General features: G+C 44.4%; 1 protein-coding gene across 1 annotated transcript in view; it reads left to right on the top strand.

Annotated features, from left to right (window-relative positions):
- Window positions 1–13,194: 13,194 nt before the first annotated feature.
- Window positions 13,195–15,998, top strand: part of FBXL16 (F-box and leucine rich repeat protein 16) — a 46,339-nt gene continuing 43,535 nt past the window's right edge. Inside the window, exon 1 of the mRNA XM_040356296.1 lies at window positions 13,195–13,850. The gene's annotated coding sequence lies outside the window, so the exon portion shown is untranslated. The remainder of the gene's footprint in view (window positions 13,851–15,998) is intronic.

Genomic DNA, 15,998 nt, shown 5'->3' with positions numbered 1-15,998 from the left:
ATTATTAGATAGATAGATAGATATACAGATAATTATGATAGTTAGATACATAGATAATAAAGAGACTAATAGATAATGGATGGATAGAACGAGGATAGATAGATACATAGATAAATAAATAGATACTGTTGATAGATAGATAGATAGATAGATAGATAGATAGATAGATAGATAGATAGATAGATAGATAGATAGATAGATAGATTATGAAATGGATTGAGTATGTACATACCGTAGAATAGATTAAAAATGATACACAGATAATTATAAGATAGATAAATAAAAGGATATACAGTATATGAGATAGTTAGATACATAGATAATTAAGAGACTAATAGATAATGGATACATAGATAAATAAATAAAAAGATACACAGATAATTAATAGATAGATAGATAGATAGATAGATATAGAGATAGATAGATAGATAGATAGATAGATAGATAGATAGATAGATAGATAGATAGATAGATAGACAGATAGATAGATAGATAGATAGATAGATAGATAGATAGATAGATAGATAGATAGAGAGATAGATAGATAGATAGATAGATAGATAGATATAGAGATAGATAGATAGATAGATAGAGAGATAGATAGATAGATAGATAGATAGATAGATAGATAGATAGATAGATAGATAGATAGAGAGATAGATAGATAGATAGATAGATAGATAGATAGATAGATAGATAGATAGATAGATAGATAGATGAGTAGATAGATAGAGAGATAGATAGATAGATAGATAGATAGATAGATAGATAGATAGATAGATAGATAGAGGAAGGGTAGATAATTATGAAATGGATTGAGTAAATACACAGAATAGATTAAAAAAGATACACATATAGGGCCAGATTCACAGACAGCGGCATATCTTTGAGCGGGCGTAGCTCATCTCATATGCGATACGCCGACGTAACATAGAGAGGCAAGACCAGTATTCACAAAGCACTTTCTCCGTAAGTTACGGCGGCGTAGCGTAAATGGGCCGGCGTAAGCCCGCCTAATTCAAATTTGGAAGGTAGTGGGCGTGTTGTATTAAAATTAACCGTGACCCCATGTAAATGAATGGCCAAACGAACGGCGCATGTGTGCGCATGCTCAGAATCACGTTGCATATACTCCCTAAGATACGACGGCTCAATGCGTACGACGTGAACGTAACCTACGCCCAGCCCCATTCACGTACGACTTACGCAAACTACGTAAAATCCGACGGCTGTTCCGCCGTCCATACCCTAACATGACTTACCCCTGCTTTATGAGGGATAACTTTACACCGGACATACGCCTTACGTAAACGGCGTAGCTTACTGCGACGGGCGCAAGTACGTTCGTGAATCGGCGTATCTAGGTCATTTACATATTCGACGCGTAAATCAATGGAAGCGCCCCTTGCGGCCAGCGTAAATATGTGCCCAAGATACGAAGGCGTAGGATGAAGCCACATTTCAGGCGTATCTTGTATTAAGAGTCAGGCGCATAGATACGACGACGCATCTGTGCACTTACGCTGCGTATCTCAATATACGTCAGCGTAAGTGTTTTTCTGAATCTGGGCCATAGACTAGACTAAAAAATGATACACAGATAGATACACAGATAGATAGATAGATAGATAGATAGATAGATAGATAGATAGATAGATAGATAGATAGATAGATAGATAGATAGATAGATAGATAGATAGATAGATACCGTGTTTCCCCGAAAATTAGCCTGGGTCTTATATTAATTATGCCAACAAAAAGACACAGTAGGGCTTATTTTCGGGGTAGGTCTTACCAAGTAATGTGCTGTCTTCTCTCCCCCTCTCCCTCCCTGCCTGCCTGTCAGGAATCCCAAGTGTGAACCGAGTTAAAATGCTTGTACAATCCTATAATCCACTCTATTACAGTAGTATATCATGTACAATGTGTGTGTTTCTGTAATATAATTGTGCCAAATACATTTGTTATAGCGCCACACTTCTGTTACCCGCCGGAGCTCTCTTCCCTGCAATTATATTACAGAAACACACACATTGTACATTATATACTACTGTATTATAGTGGATTAGAGGATTTTACAAGCATTTTTAACTAGGGCTTATTTTCGGGGTAGGGCTTATATTGCAGCCCTCCTGGAAAATAACGCTAGGTCTTATTTTCAGGGTAGGTCTTATTTTTGGGGAAACAGGGTAGATAGATAGATAGATAGATAGATAGATAGATAGATAGATAGATAGATAGATAGATAGATAGATAGATAGATAGAAAAGATACACAGATAATTATGAGAACGTTTGATAGATAAAATTGGATAGATAGCTAGACAGATTATTATCATATAAATAGATAAAAAAGATACATGGATAATTATGAGATAGCTTGATACATAGAATATTATGAGACTAATAGATAGTTAGATACATAGAGAATTATGAAATAGATACATTAGATACATACATAGATTTAAGAAAAAACACAGATAATTATGAGACAGATAGAAAAAAAGAAATGCTAGTTTCCTGGCTGTTCTGGTCAGTGACCGGCGGAAAGAGACGTTCTTCTGACTTTTCTCTGGTTTCTATGATCTGTATCTTGTCCCGGGTCAATGACTCAGAAGAACAGAAGGTCCCCACATGTCCCAGGTCTCAGAGGTTTCATTGCTCCATGGAGACCCTTGTATTGTCCTCAGGCTGTGGGCGGGATCCATGGATGATTGACATCCACTGACACTTCCTGCCTACAGCAGCTTGGCTGGGGGGGTGACTCCAAGACTACATGAACACCCAGGACTGGCATGGTGCTTTGTAGCTCCAGTAAGAAGGAGGGACACAAACAGATCGGGCAAGGGCAGGTGTAATTCCATGCCTAGTGTGGTCAGTTAAAAACAGTAAGGGGTGGTATCTGAGGACAACTGGCAGGATCATCGGGTAATGATCTCCTGGAATCCTTAACCACTTCCATACAGGGCACTTACGCACCTTCCCGCCCAAGCCAATTTTCAGCTTTCAGCGCTGTCGCAATTTGAATGACAATTGCGCGGTCATGCTACACTGTACTCAAATTTTTATCATTTTGTTCCCACAAATAGAGCTTTCTTTTGGTGGTATTTCATCACCTCTGCGATTTTTATTTTTTGCGCAACAACTAAAAAAAGACTCTGCCCGTTCTGACACGATCGGTTATTTAACTGATGGTGTGTGGGCGCGACGGACCATCAGTCAGCTTCATCGGTTAACCTATGACAACGGTCCTTCAGACCGTTGTCCTCTGGTTAACCTATCGTGTGTACGAGGCTTGAGAGGCTGTTCAGTGTTAGGAAATCAAATTTTTCATTTGCTTTCCTAACACAACGCTGAGTGAAATGTGAGCGCCCAGCATGGTGCCCGCTGTTCACCTTTTTGGAAGCCTATTAAAGCCTATGGCTCTAATCAGGTGCTTCCAAAAAATACCTTGCTACTGTAATTCACCTGAAAAGGGGGCAATGTATTAATCTATCTATGGTGATAGACAGGTGGCAGGAGAGAAGGGTCGGCGCCCGTGCGACCCTTATGGATGCACCGCCACGGTCTGCTGTAAGTAATCAGTCAGGGGCATAATAATGTGGATCAGCCACCTGTTTTTACCATCCTATGTGTAAATGAGGCCCATCATAGCTGACATCAATCTGGTCCCTGCCCGACCAGTCGTGTGCGATGACGGAGTCGCCATCTTCCCAGAGTCCTTTGCTTCTGTTTGGTTCTCTGTGAACGTGGCTGCATACTGGATGGCAATAACAATACAGGGGAGGGGAGGGGAGAGGCAGGCAGAGCGGGAAAGCGTGCCGTGTGAGTTTGTTGCTATTTTGGGACGCGCGCTCATTTCCCCCTTCCCATCACCTTACACCAGAGAAACCTGACCAGACTCTTAAATAATCGAGCAGGGAAGATCGGGAGACAGACAGCTACAAAGCAAAGGCTTTCACAAGGTGTCTGCACAGCACGAGAGCAGATGATGCCGGGGTCATTGTGATGCCGGGGTCATTGTGATGCCGGGGTCATTGTGACCTCCTGGCGCTCCCAGGTGGGATTTTGGGGAGACGGGGGAATTGAAATTAAAAATATGTATTCAGGAGCCGGGGCAACGAATAAAAGCGGCACAGCGAGAGGGGGAGCGGCACGCTGCTATTCTAGGGAATGGAAACAATAATATGTGTCCTGCTAAAGAGAACCTGTTAGCGGGACAAAAGAATGCGTTGAAGAAAATTAGTTATAGGAATGACAAGATGGCGGCTGGATGGGCAGGGGTGAGCCAACAGCCAAATTGATAGGGGGGGCGATCCGACAACCAAATAGATGGGGGTGATCCAATGATCCGACAGCCAAATGGATGGGTGGGGGCAAACCGACAGCCACATGGATGGGTGGGGGCGATCTGACAGCCAAATGGATGGGTGGGGACGATCCGACAGCCAAATGGATGGGTGGGGGCGATCCGACAGCCACATGGATGGGTGGGGGCGATCCGACAGCCACATGGATGGGTGGGGACGATCCGACAGCCAAATGGATGGGTGGGGGCGATCTGACAGCTAAATGGATGGGTGGGGACGATCCGACAGCCAAATGGATGGGTGGGGGCGATCCGACAGCCAAATGGATGGGTGGGGGCGATCCGACAGCCACATGGATGGGTGGGGGCGATCCGACAGCCACATGGATGGGTGGGGGCGATCCGACAGCCAAATGGATGGGTGGGGGCGATCTGACAGCTAAATGGATGGGTGGGGACGATCCGACAGCCAAATGGATGGGTGGGGGCGATCCGACAGCCACATGGATGGATGGGGGCGATCCGACAGCCACATGGATGGGTGGGGGCGATCCGACAGCCACATGGATGGGTGGGGGCAATCCGACAGCCACATGGATGGGTGGGGGCGATCCGACAGCCACATGGATGGGTGGGGGCGATTCGGCAGCCAAATAGATGGGTGGGGACGATCCGACAGCCAAATGGATGGGTGGGGACGATCCGACAGCCAAATGGATGGGTGGGGGCGATCCGACAGCCAAATGGATGGGTGGGGGCAATCCGACAGCCAAATAGATGGGTGGGGGCGATCCGACAGCCACATGGATGGGTGGGGGCGATTCGGCAGCCAAATAGATGGGTGGGGGCGATCCGACAGCCAAATGGATGGACGGGGCCACTGTGCCCATCAAACGCAGCCACTGTACCCATCAAACGCCCCCGCCCGGCACTTACTTTTCTCGGGTCAGCGCCGTCCTCTACGCTCCCTCCTCGATGTCTTCTCCCCATCCTCTTCTGCTATGATTGGACACCTGATAGGCGTCCAATCACAGCGCCTGTTGCTTCAGCCAATCAGGTGACAGGTAACCAGACCCAGTGCACCTGATTGGCTGAGAGGCGGGTCAGTGTTAGGGAGGCGATTTGTTTGATTTCCTAACACAACACAACGAGTAAACAACAAACGCACAGCATTGCGCCCGCTGTTTACCAATTTGGAAGCCTATTGGAGCCCACGGCTCTAATCAGGCACTACCAAAAACACCTGCGCCGCTGTAATTCAGGGGGGGACACCTGAATAGGGGGCGGCAGCGGCGACAATAGATAGATTCGTGCAATGCATAAATCTATCTATTGGAGATTGACGGGTGCAGGAGAGAGGGGGCGTCGCTCCTGCGCCCTCTATGGATGCACCGCCACTGCATGTTAGTGGAGAAGGTGTGCGTCTGTCTTCCTTCCTGTCCTAAAATTTGAGAAATGTCGGAGCGGCTCCTTAGTCATTTATTGGTCATTAAGGGAATTAGGATCCAACTATTATCTGCACATTAGGAAGCAGTAATTATCCTGAGCGGGGGCAGGGAGGTGGGTATACGTCCCATTAATTCTAACCACCAGGTATCTGTGACAGCCGTAAATCTTGGCGTGTTTTAATAGGCATTTTACAAGCATCGGGGCCTCGTCCCAGTGACATGACCTTGTATCTGTCATCAGTCATCATCCACACTGCGTCTTCTCTGATCTGAAAGGGGAACGCCGGGCACAAACCCCCCCCATCACTTAAATCTATTCCTGGGCCACAAAGGATAGAAATACGCCCGGGGTGCACCAAATTCATTTACAAACCCAGGTATAAATTCGCGAAAGTAGCGATGACATCATCATTGTGCTGTACATAGCCTGTGCACAGAGAGGAGAGCTGTGGGAGGGGCCCATCAGACCACACCCACTATAAAATGTCTGCAGAAAACTACAGGAGGGGGGCGGAGACAAGACCAGTCACTGTGAACAAGGAGAGAGAGCGCAGAGCTGTGGGAGGGACCAAACAGGCTCCACCCTCTACAAGCTGCCTGCAGAAAACTACAGGAGGGGGCGGAGACAAGACCAGTCACTCTGAACAAGGAGAGAGAGCGCAGAGCTGTGGGAGGGACCAAACAGGCTCCACCCTCTACAAGCTGCCTGCAAAAAACTACAGGAGGGGGCGGAGACAAGACCAGTCACTGTGCACAAGGAGAGAGAGCGCAGAGCTGTGGGAGGGACCAAACAGGCTCCACCCTCTACAAGCTGCTTGCAGGAAACTACAGGAGGGGGCAGAGACAAGACCAGTCATTGTGCACAAGGAGAGAGAGCAGAGCTGTGGGAGGGGCCCATCAGGCTCCACCCACTACAAGCTGCCTGCAGGAAACTACAGGAGGTGGGCGGAGACAAGACCAGTCATTGTGCACAAGGAGAGAGAGCAGAGCTGTGGGAGGGGCCCATCAGGCTCCACCCACTACAAGCTGCCTGCAGGAAACTACAGGAGGTGGGCGGAGACAAGACCAGTCACCGTGCACAAGGAGAGAAAGCAGAGCTGTCAAACAGGCTCCACCCACTAAAAGCTGCCTGCAGGAAACTACAGGAGGGGGCGGAGACAAGACCAGTCACTGTGCACAAGGAGAGAGAGCGCAGAGCTGTGGGAGGGACCAAACAGGCTCCACCCTCTACAAGCTGCCTGCAGGAAACTACAGGAGGGGGCAGAGACAAGACCAGTCATTGTGCACAAGGAGAGAGAGCAGAGCTGTGGGAGGGGCCCATCAGGCTCCACCCACTACAAGCTGCCTGCAGGAAACTACAGGAGGTGGGCGGAGACAAGACCAGTCATTGTGCACAAGGAGAGAGAGCAGAGCTGTGGGAGGGGCCCATCAGGCTCCACCCACTACAAGCTGCCTGCAGGAAACTACAGGAGGTGGGCGGAGACAAGACCAGTCACCGTGCACAAGGAGAGAAAGCAGAGCTGTCAAACAGGCTCCACCCACTAAAAGCTGCCTGCAGGAAACTACAGGAGGGGGGCGGAGACAAAACCAGTCACCCTGCACAAGGAGAGAGAGCAGAGCTGTGGGAGGGGCCCATCAGGACACACCCACTAAAATCTGCCTGCAGGAAACTATAGGAGGGGCCGGAGACAAAACCAGTCACTGTGAACAAGGAGAGAGAGCGCAGAGCTGTGGGAGGGACCAAACAGGCTCCACCCTCTACAAGCTGCTTGCAGGAAACTACAGGAGGGGGCGGCGACAAGACCAGTCACTCTGCACAAGGAGAGAGAGCAGAGCTGTGGGAGGGACCAAACAGGCTCCACCCTCTACAAGCTGCCTGCAGGCAAGTACAGGAGGGGCGGAGACAAGACCAGTCTTTGTGCACAAGGAGAGAGAGCAGAGCTGTGGGAGGGGCCCATAAGTATGGACGTCGGGACAGCGTCGAATTTTCCTTAGTTTACGTTGTTTGCGTAAAACGTTCGCGAATAGGGCTTTGCGTAAATTGCGTTCACGTCGAAAGCATTGACTATTTGCGACGTGATTTCGAGCATGCGCACTGGGATACCTCCACGTATGGCGCATGCGCCGTTAAAAAAAAATGTCATTTACGTGGGGTCAAGATGAATTAACATAAAACACGCCCACATCTTAGTCATTTGAATTTCGCGCCCTTACGCCGACACATTTACACTACGCCGCCGTAACTTACGGCGCAAATTCTTTATGGATACGGAAATTACGCTCTAAGTTACGGCGACGTAGTCTATCTGAGATACGCTACGCCTGCCTAAAGATAGGCAGATCTTTGTGGATCTGGCCCTATAACTTTTGCGCAAACCAATCAATATACACTTATTGTGATTTTTTATCAAAAATATGTAGAATACATATCGGCCTAAACTGATGAATACATTTGTTTTATATATTTTTTTTTTTTGGATATGTAACATATATAGCAAAAAGTAATATTACATTTTTTTTTGGGTCTTTTCTTGTTTCTAGCGCAAAAAAATAAAAACCGCAGAGGTGATCAAATATCACCAAAAGAAAGCTCTATTTGTGGGGGGGAAAAAAGGACGTCAATTTTATTTGGGTGCAACGTCGCACGACCGTGCAATTGTCAGTTAAAATAACACAGTGTCGCAAAAAATGGCCCGGTCATTAACCTCTTGACCACTGGGCACTTAAACCCCCTTCCTAACCAGACCAATTTTCAGCTTTCGGTGCTCTCACAATTTGAATGACAATAACTCAGTCATACAACATTGTACCCATTTGAAATTTTTGTCCTTTTTTTCACACAAATAGAGCTTTCTTTTGGTGGTATTTGATCACCTCTGCGGTTTTTATTTTTTGCGCTATAAAAGAAAAACGACAGAAAATTCTGTAAAAAAACAAACAAAAAAACTTGTTTCTGTCATATTCGCAGGTTATTTCTCACACACAGCATATGCTTACCACGAATTACACCCCAAAACACATTCTGCTATTCCTCCCGAGTATGGCGATACCCCATGTGTGCGACTTTTACACGGCGTGGCCACATAGAGAGGCCCAACATGCAGGGAGCGCCATCAGGCGTTCTGGAACACCCAGACCAATTCTTACAATTACATAGAACCCCAAAACATTATATATGCAGAGTATTGGGGTATTGCAGAGTATTGGGGTATTGCGGAGTATTGGGGTATTGCGGAGTATTGGGGTATTGCGGAGTATTGGGGTATTGCGGGGTATTGGAGTATTGCGGGGTATTGGAGTATTGCGGGGTATTGGAGTATTGCGGGGTATTGGAGTATTGCGGGGTATTGGAGTATTGCGGGGTATTGGAGTATTGCGGGGTATTGGAGTATTGCGGAGTATTGGAGTATTGCGGGGTATTGGAGTATTGCGGGGTATTGGAGTATTGCGGGGTATTGGAGTATTGCGGGGTATTGGGCATGGGGGGTATTGCCAGAGCATGGGGTATTTGCAGAGTATTGCGCAGGGATAGCTGAGCTGGGATGGATCTGTGACTGCAGTTGTCCAGTCACAGCAGTGCTGACACCCCGCGTTCCCCCCCCCCCCTCTCCTCTCGCACTGTACCGAACGGTACAGAGAGGGGAGGGAGGAACCGGCGTCATCAAATGACGCCGGTTTGTTGACAAGTGATCGCTCCGTCATTTGACGGAGCGATCACGTGGTAAACGGCCGCTATCAGCGGCAATTTACCGTGATCCGTGATGCGCCGGGTCTTCTAGACCCGGTGAGCACGGACACTTCCGCGAGCGCGCCCCAGGGGACGCGCAAACGCGGAAGTGCACGAGGACGTCCCAGGGACGTCCTGTCACAGTAACTCGACCGCGCTGTAGCAGTATTTTTGCTATAGCGCGGTCGGCAAGAGGTTAAATAAAAAATTCCAGTATATATACACACTATAGTTTCTAGATGCTATACAGTAACTTTTGTGAAAACCAATCAATATACACTTATTGGGATTTTTGTTTTACAAAAAATATGTAGCAGAATAAATATTGGCCTAAATTGATGAATAAATTTGATTTAAAAAAAAAAAAAAAAAAAATTATTGAATGTGTTTTATGGCAGAAAGTACTTTTTTTTTTTTTTTTTTTTTTTTATTGTCCGGGGTTTCTGTTGTTTATAGCACAAAAATAAAAACCGCAGAGGTGATCAAATACCACCAAAAGAAAGCTCTATTTGTGGGGGGGAAAAGGATGCCATATTTTTTTGGACAGTATCGCATCACCGCGCTGTTAAAGTAGCGCAGTGCTTTATAGCAAAAAATGGCCTGGTCATGAAGGGGGGTAAATCTTCCACAGGTCAAGTGGGTAATCCCATAAAGTAAATAAGAAAGGAATGTGGGACTTTGGGGAATCCAATAAGAAATGTAAACAATTTGTGTGATTTAAAAATAAATAAAAAACGTAAGTGAAATTCAAGAGTCCCAACATAATAAATCAAGAGGATCTTCTTTCTTCCACCACCCCATGTACTAAACCAACTCCCCACAGTGATATCCACCACCCCATGTACTAAACAAGCTCACCACAGTGATATATCCACCACCCCATGTACTAAACCAACTCACCACAGTGATATCCACCACCCCATGTAATAAAGGAGCTCACCACAGGCAAATGCTGGAAATGTTATAAACCAGCTAACAGCACATTCCCCTCTGGGAGTGATGATCTGCAGACTCTCATTTCCATGTGTCTCCACTCACACAAGTATAATTGGCCTAAACATAGAACGTGTTTTTTTCGCTTTGACCACGATTCCTGGCCACGAGCGCAAACCCGGTGTGTGGTGACGTCACGTCCAAGCCCCCGCCCTACGGGTTTCGTCATCCGACGTCTTCCATGGGTTAACAGTTTGTATAGTGTATTCATTTCTACATTGTATTGGTTCGTAAAATTTAGCATTTTTTAAGATTATCAATTTGTCTGATGTATCAATTTTTCTTTCAACGCATCAATCTGTACAAGATATCAGTTGGTGTGATGTATCTTTTTTTTTACTGGCCAGAAACCAAATATGCAACCGTATGTATCAATATGTCTAATTTATTGATTTCTTTGATGTATCGGTTTGTATGATGTATTGATTATTATGATATATATCAGTTTCTAAGATGTATTGATTTCTGTGATGTATCGTTTTTTTACAATGTATCAGTTTGTACGATGTATTGATTTCTATGATGTATCCATTTGTATGATGTTTTGATTTTTATGATGTATCGGTTTCTACAATTTATCGGTTTGTATGGTGTTTTGATTTCTATGATGTACCGGTTTAAACTGTGTATTGATTTATATCATGTATCAATTTGAACGATGTATTGATCTCTATGATGTATCGGTTTAAACTGTGTATTGATTTATATGATGTATCAGTTTGTACAATGTATGGATTTCTATGATGTATTGGTTTCTATGATGTATCAGTTTCTACAATGTATCAGTTTGTACGATGTATTGATTACTATGATGTATCCATTTGTATGATGTTTTGTTTTTTATGATGTATCGGTTTTTTACAATGTATCGGTTTGTGCGATGTATTGATTTCTATGATATATTGGTTTGTACGGTGATTTGATTTCTATGATGTATCCATTTGTATGATGTATTGATCTCTACGATGTACCGGTTTCTATGATGTATTGATTTCTATGATGTATCGGTTTAAGCTGTATATTGATTTCTATGATGTATCAGTTTGTACGATATATACGTTTTTTTTATGTATCAGTGCATACAATGTATTTATTTCTATGATTTATCAGTTTGTACAATGTTATAACTTCTATAATGTATTGATTCGTATGTTGTATTGATTTCTACAATGTATCAATTTGAACAATGTATTGATTTTTATGATGTATCGGTTTCTATGATGTATTGGTTTGTTTGATATATTGATTTCTATGATGTATCCATTTGTATGATGTATGATGTATCTCTACGATGTACCAGTTTCTATGATATATTGATTTCTATGATGTATCGGTTTAAGCTGTATATTGATTAATATCATGTATCAATTTGAACGATGTATTGATTTCTACGATGTATCAGTTTCTATGATGTATTGATTTGTATGATGTATCGGTTTCTACAATGTATTGATTTCTATGATGTATTGATTTCTATGATGTATTGGTTTCTATGATGTATTGATTTCTATGATGTATTGGTTTCTATGATGTATTGATTTCTATGATGTATTGATTTCTATGATGTATCGGTTTGCACGATGTATCGGTTTCTATGATGTATTGATTTCTATGATGTATCGGTTTCTATGATGTATTGATTTCTATGATGTATCGGTTTCTACAATGTATTGATTTCTATGATGTATTGATTTCTATGATGTATTGGTTTCTATGATGTATTGATTTCTATGATGTATTGGTTTCTATGATGTATTGATTTCTATGATGTATTGATTTCTATGATGTATTGATTTCTATGATGTATTGATTTCTATGATGTATCGGTTTCTATGATGTATTGATTTCTATGATGTATCGGTTTCTATGATGTATTGATTTCTATGATGTATCGGTTTCTACGATGTATTGATTTCTATGATGTATTGATTTCTATGATGTATCTGTTTGAACGATATATACAAATTTTTATTTATCAGTGCATGTATCAGTGCATACAATGTACTGATTTCTATTATTTATCAGTTTGTACAATGTTATAACTTCTATAATGTATTGATTCGTAGGATTCGTAGGATGTATTGATTTCTATGCTGTATTCGTTTGTACGATGTATTGATTTCTATGATGTATTGCTTTGTATGACGTATTGATTTTTTGGATATATTGATTTGTACGATGATTTGATCTGATTGTGCAATGTATAAATTTGTATGATGTATCGATTTTATGATGTATTATTTATTTTTTTATGATGTAGCAGTTTGTGCGATGTCTCTTTTTATATATTAACCAAATATGCAACCACATTTAACAATTTGTCCGATTTCGTATTTTTGTTTATCCTTTTTCATCCACCAGTTGCAGAGATTCTCCGCCACCCTGCAAAAATTTGCGCATTTGAAGAACGCAAACGCTCATTCTCGCTCTCGCCCTGACGCGCAATGCCGGCGCCGCGTCCCAATCGTTTTGCAAATATTGGCCCGCGGTTGCTTTTGGTGCTGCCTTATTAAATAAACCTCTCGATTTGTTTTATTTCTGAGGAGCAATCCGCTCACCGTCTGCCTCTCTGGAGGAGAAGAGAAGGGGGGGTGGGGGGGGGCGCAGATCGGCATGTAATAGGCACCTTACTTTCCGATTTTTCTGTATTGCTAAGGAGGAGGAGGAGGAGGGACAGTGACAGAGGAGAGGAGGGGGTGGAGGGGAATGACAGAAAGGGAGGAGGCCAGCCTGGAGTCATGTATTATTGATAATGATGGTGATGTCTCTTTAACCAGAGCGCTGTTTGACACCCTGTGTGTGTGTGTATGTGTGTGCGTGTGTGACAGAGGGTGGGGAGTCCTCGGCGTTTCATGTCGGCTTTTACCCATCGCTGCCCGTGACGCCACCGCTGCCTGCTGGGTGAGGAGATCTGGTTCCCCTCCAAGCCATTATTTAAAGGATTGTGTTTTTTTTTATCCTCCTCTTCCTTGGATTGGCTCCATCTTGTGTCTTTGCACCTGCAAGTATCTCCAGCTGTCGCCCCCCCTCCCCCCTCCTCCTCCTCCTGCGTTTGGGTGAATGGGACCCCCAGGCTGAGCCGGGATCCCTGTGGATTTCCAGCGTCTCGGGCTGTCATCTCTGCCGTTCTGGGATTCGGGATGTTGGCGTGACCTATTTCGGAGGCTGATGGTCTAGTGTGGAGATCGGGGGAATTGTCGTCTTCGGACCCCCCCTCCTCCCTCTTTTTCTTACAAGGCCGGGACCCCCCTTCTTCATACAAGGCTGGGGGGGGCTTCCAGGAAGGAAGGTGTGTGCGGCCCCCATCGGTACCTGGTGACCCCCCCGGAGTCCGTAGAGGAATGATGCCGTGAGCTGAGCCGGCGCTGTTGACGGTAAGATTTGGTGATTGTACGTGCCATCCATATTGTCTTCACTCATCTGCCTTATATACAGGCCATACACCTCCCTAACTACAGCTAGACCTATCCCTAATATACAGAGCCACCTACCTCCAGACCTATCCCTAATATACACAGTCACCTACCTCTAGACCTATCCCTAATATACAGAGCCACCTACCTCTAGACCTATCCCTAATATACACAGTCACCTACCTCTAGACCTATCCCTAATATACAGAGCCACCTACCTCTAGACCTATCCCTAATATTCAGAGCCACCTACCTACATCCCTATCCCTAATATGCAGAGCCACCTACCTACACACCTATACCTAATATACAGAGCCACCTACCTACACCCCTATCCCTAATATACAGAGCCACCTACCTACACACCTATCCCCAATATACAGAGCCACCTACCTCTAGACCTATCCCTAATATACAATCACCTACCTACCTCTAGACCTATCCCTAATATACAGAGCCACCTACCTCTAGACCTATCCCTAATATACAGTCACCTACCTACACCACTATCCCCAATATACAGAGCCACCTACCTCTAGACCTATCCCTAATATACAGAGCCACCTACCTCTAGACCTATCCCTAATATACAGAGCCACCTACCTCTAGACCTATCTCTAATATACAGAGCCACCTACCTCTAATCCTATCCCTAATATACAGAGCCACCTACCTCTAGACCTATCCCTAATATTCAGAGCCACCTACCCCTAGACCTATCCCTAATATACAGAGCCACCTACATCTAATCCTATCCCTAATATACAGAGCCACCTACCTCTAGACCTATCCCTAATATCCAGAGCCACTCACCTCTAGACCTATCCCTAATATACAGAGCCACCTACCTCTAGACCTATCCCTAATATACAGAGCCACCTACCTCTAGACCTATCCCTAATATACAGTCACCTACCTACACCCCTATCCCTAATATACAGAGCCACCTACCTACATCCCTATCCCTAATATGCAGAGCCACCTACCTACACCCCTATCCCTAATATACAGAGCCACCTACCTCTAGACCTATCCCTAATATACACAGTCATCTACCTACACACCTATCTCTAATATACAGATCTACCTACATTAGATCTATCCCTAATATACAAAGTCACCTACCTACACACCTATCCCTAATATACAGAGTCACCTACCTCTAGACCTATCCCTATTAGATTGTAAGCTCTTCTGAGCAGGGCCCTCTTAATCCTCTTGTATTTTATTGTATTGTAACTGTATTGTCTCCCTTGTATATTGTAAAGTGCTGCGTAAACTGTTGGCGCTATATAAATCCTGTATAATAATAATAATAATATACAGAGCCACCTACCTACACACCTATCCCTAATATACAGAGCCACCTACCACTAGACCTATCCCTAATATACAGAGCCACCTACCTCTAGACCTATCCCTAATATACAGAGTCACCTACACACCTATCCCTAATATACAGAGTCACCTATCCCTAATATACAGAGTCACCTACCTCTAGACCTATCCCTAATATACAGAGTCACCTACCTCTAGACCTATCCCTAATATACAGAGCCACCTACCTCTAATCCTATCCCTAATATACAGAGCCACCTACCTCTAGACCTATCCCTAATATCCAGAGCCACTCACCTCTAGACCTATCCCTAATATACAGAGCCACCTACCTCTAGACCTATCCCTAATATACAGCGTCACCTACCTACACCCCTATCCCTAATATACAGAGTCACCTACTTACACACCTATCCCTAATATACAGAGTCACCTATCCCTAATATACAGAGTCACCTACTTACACACCTATCCCTAATATACAGAGTCACCTATCCCTAATATACAGAGTCACCTACCTACACACATCCCTAATATACTGAGTCACCTACCTCTAGACCTATCCCTAATATACAGCGTCACCTACCTACACACCTATCCCTAATATACAGAGTCACCTACTTACACACCTATCCCTAATATACAGAGCCACCTACCACTAGACCTATCCCTAATATACAGCGTCACCTACCTACACACCTATCCCTAATATACAGAGTCACCTACCTCTAGACCTATCCCTAATATACAGAGTCACCTACCTACACACCT

The sequence above is a fragment of the Rana temporaria genome, chromosome 6 (assembly GCF_905171775.1).
Source record: "Rana temporaria chromosome 6, aRanTem1.1, whole genome shotgun sequence".
NCBI lineage: Eukaryota > Metazoa > Chordata > Amphibia > Anura > Ranidae > Rana > Rana temporaria.
This window is presented reverse-complemented; position numbering and strand designations above follow the sequence as displayed.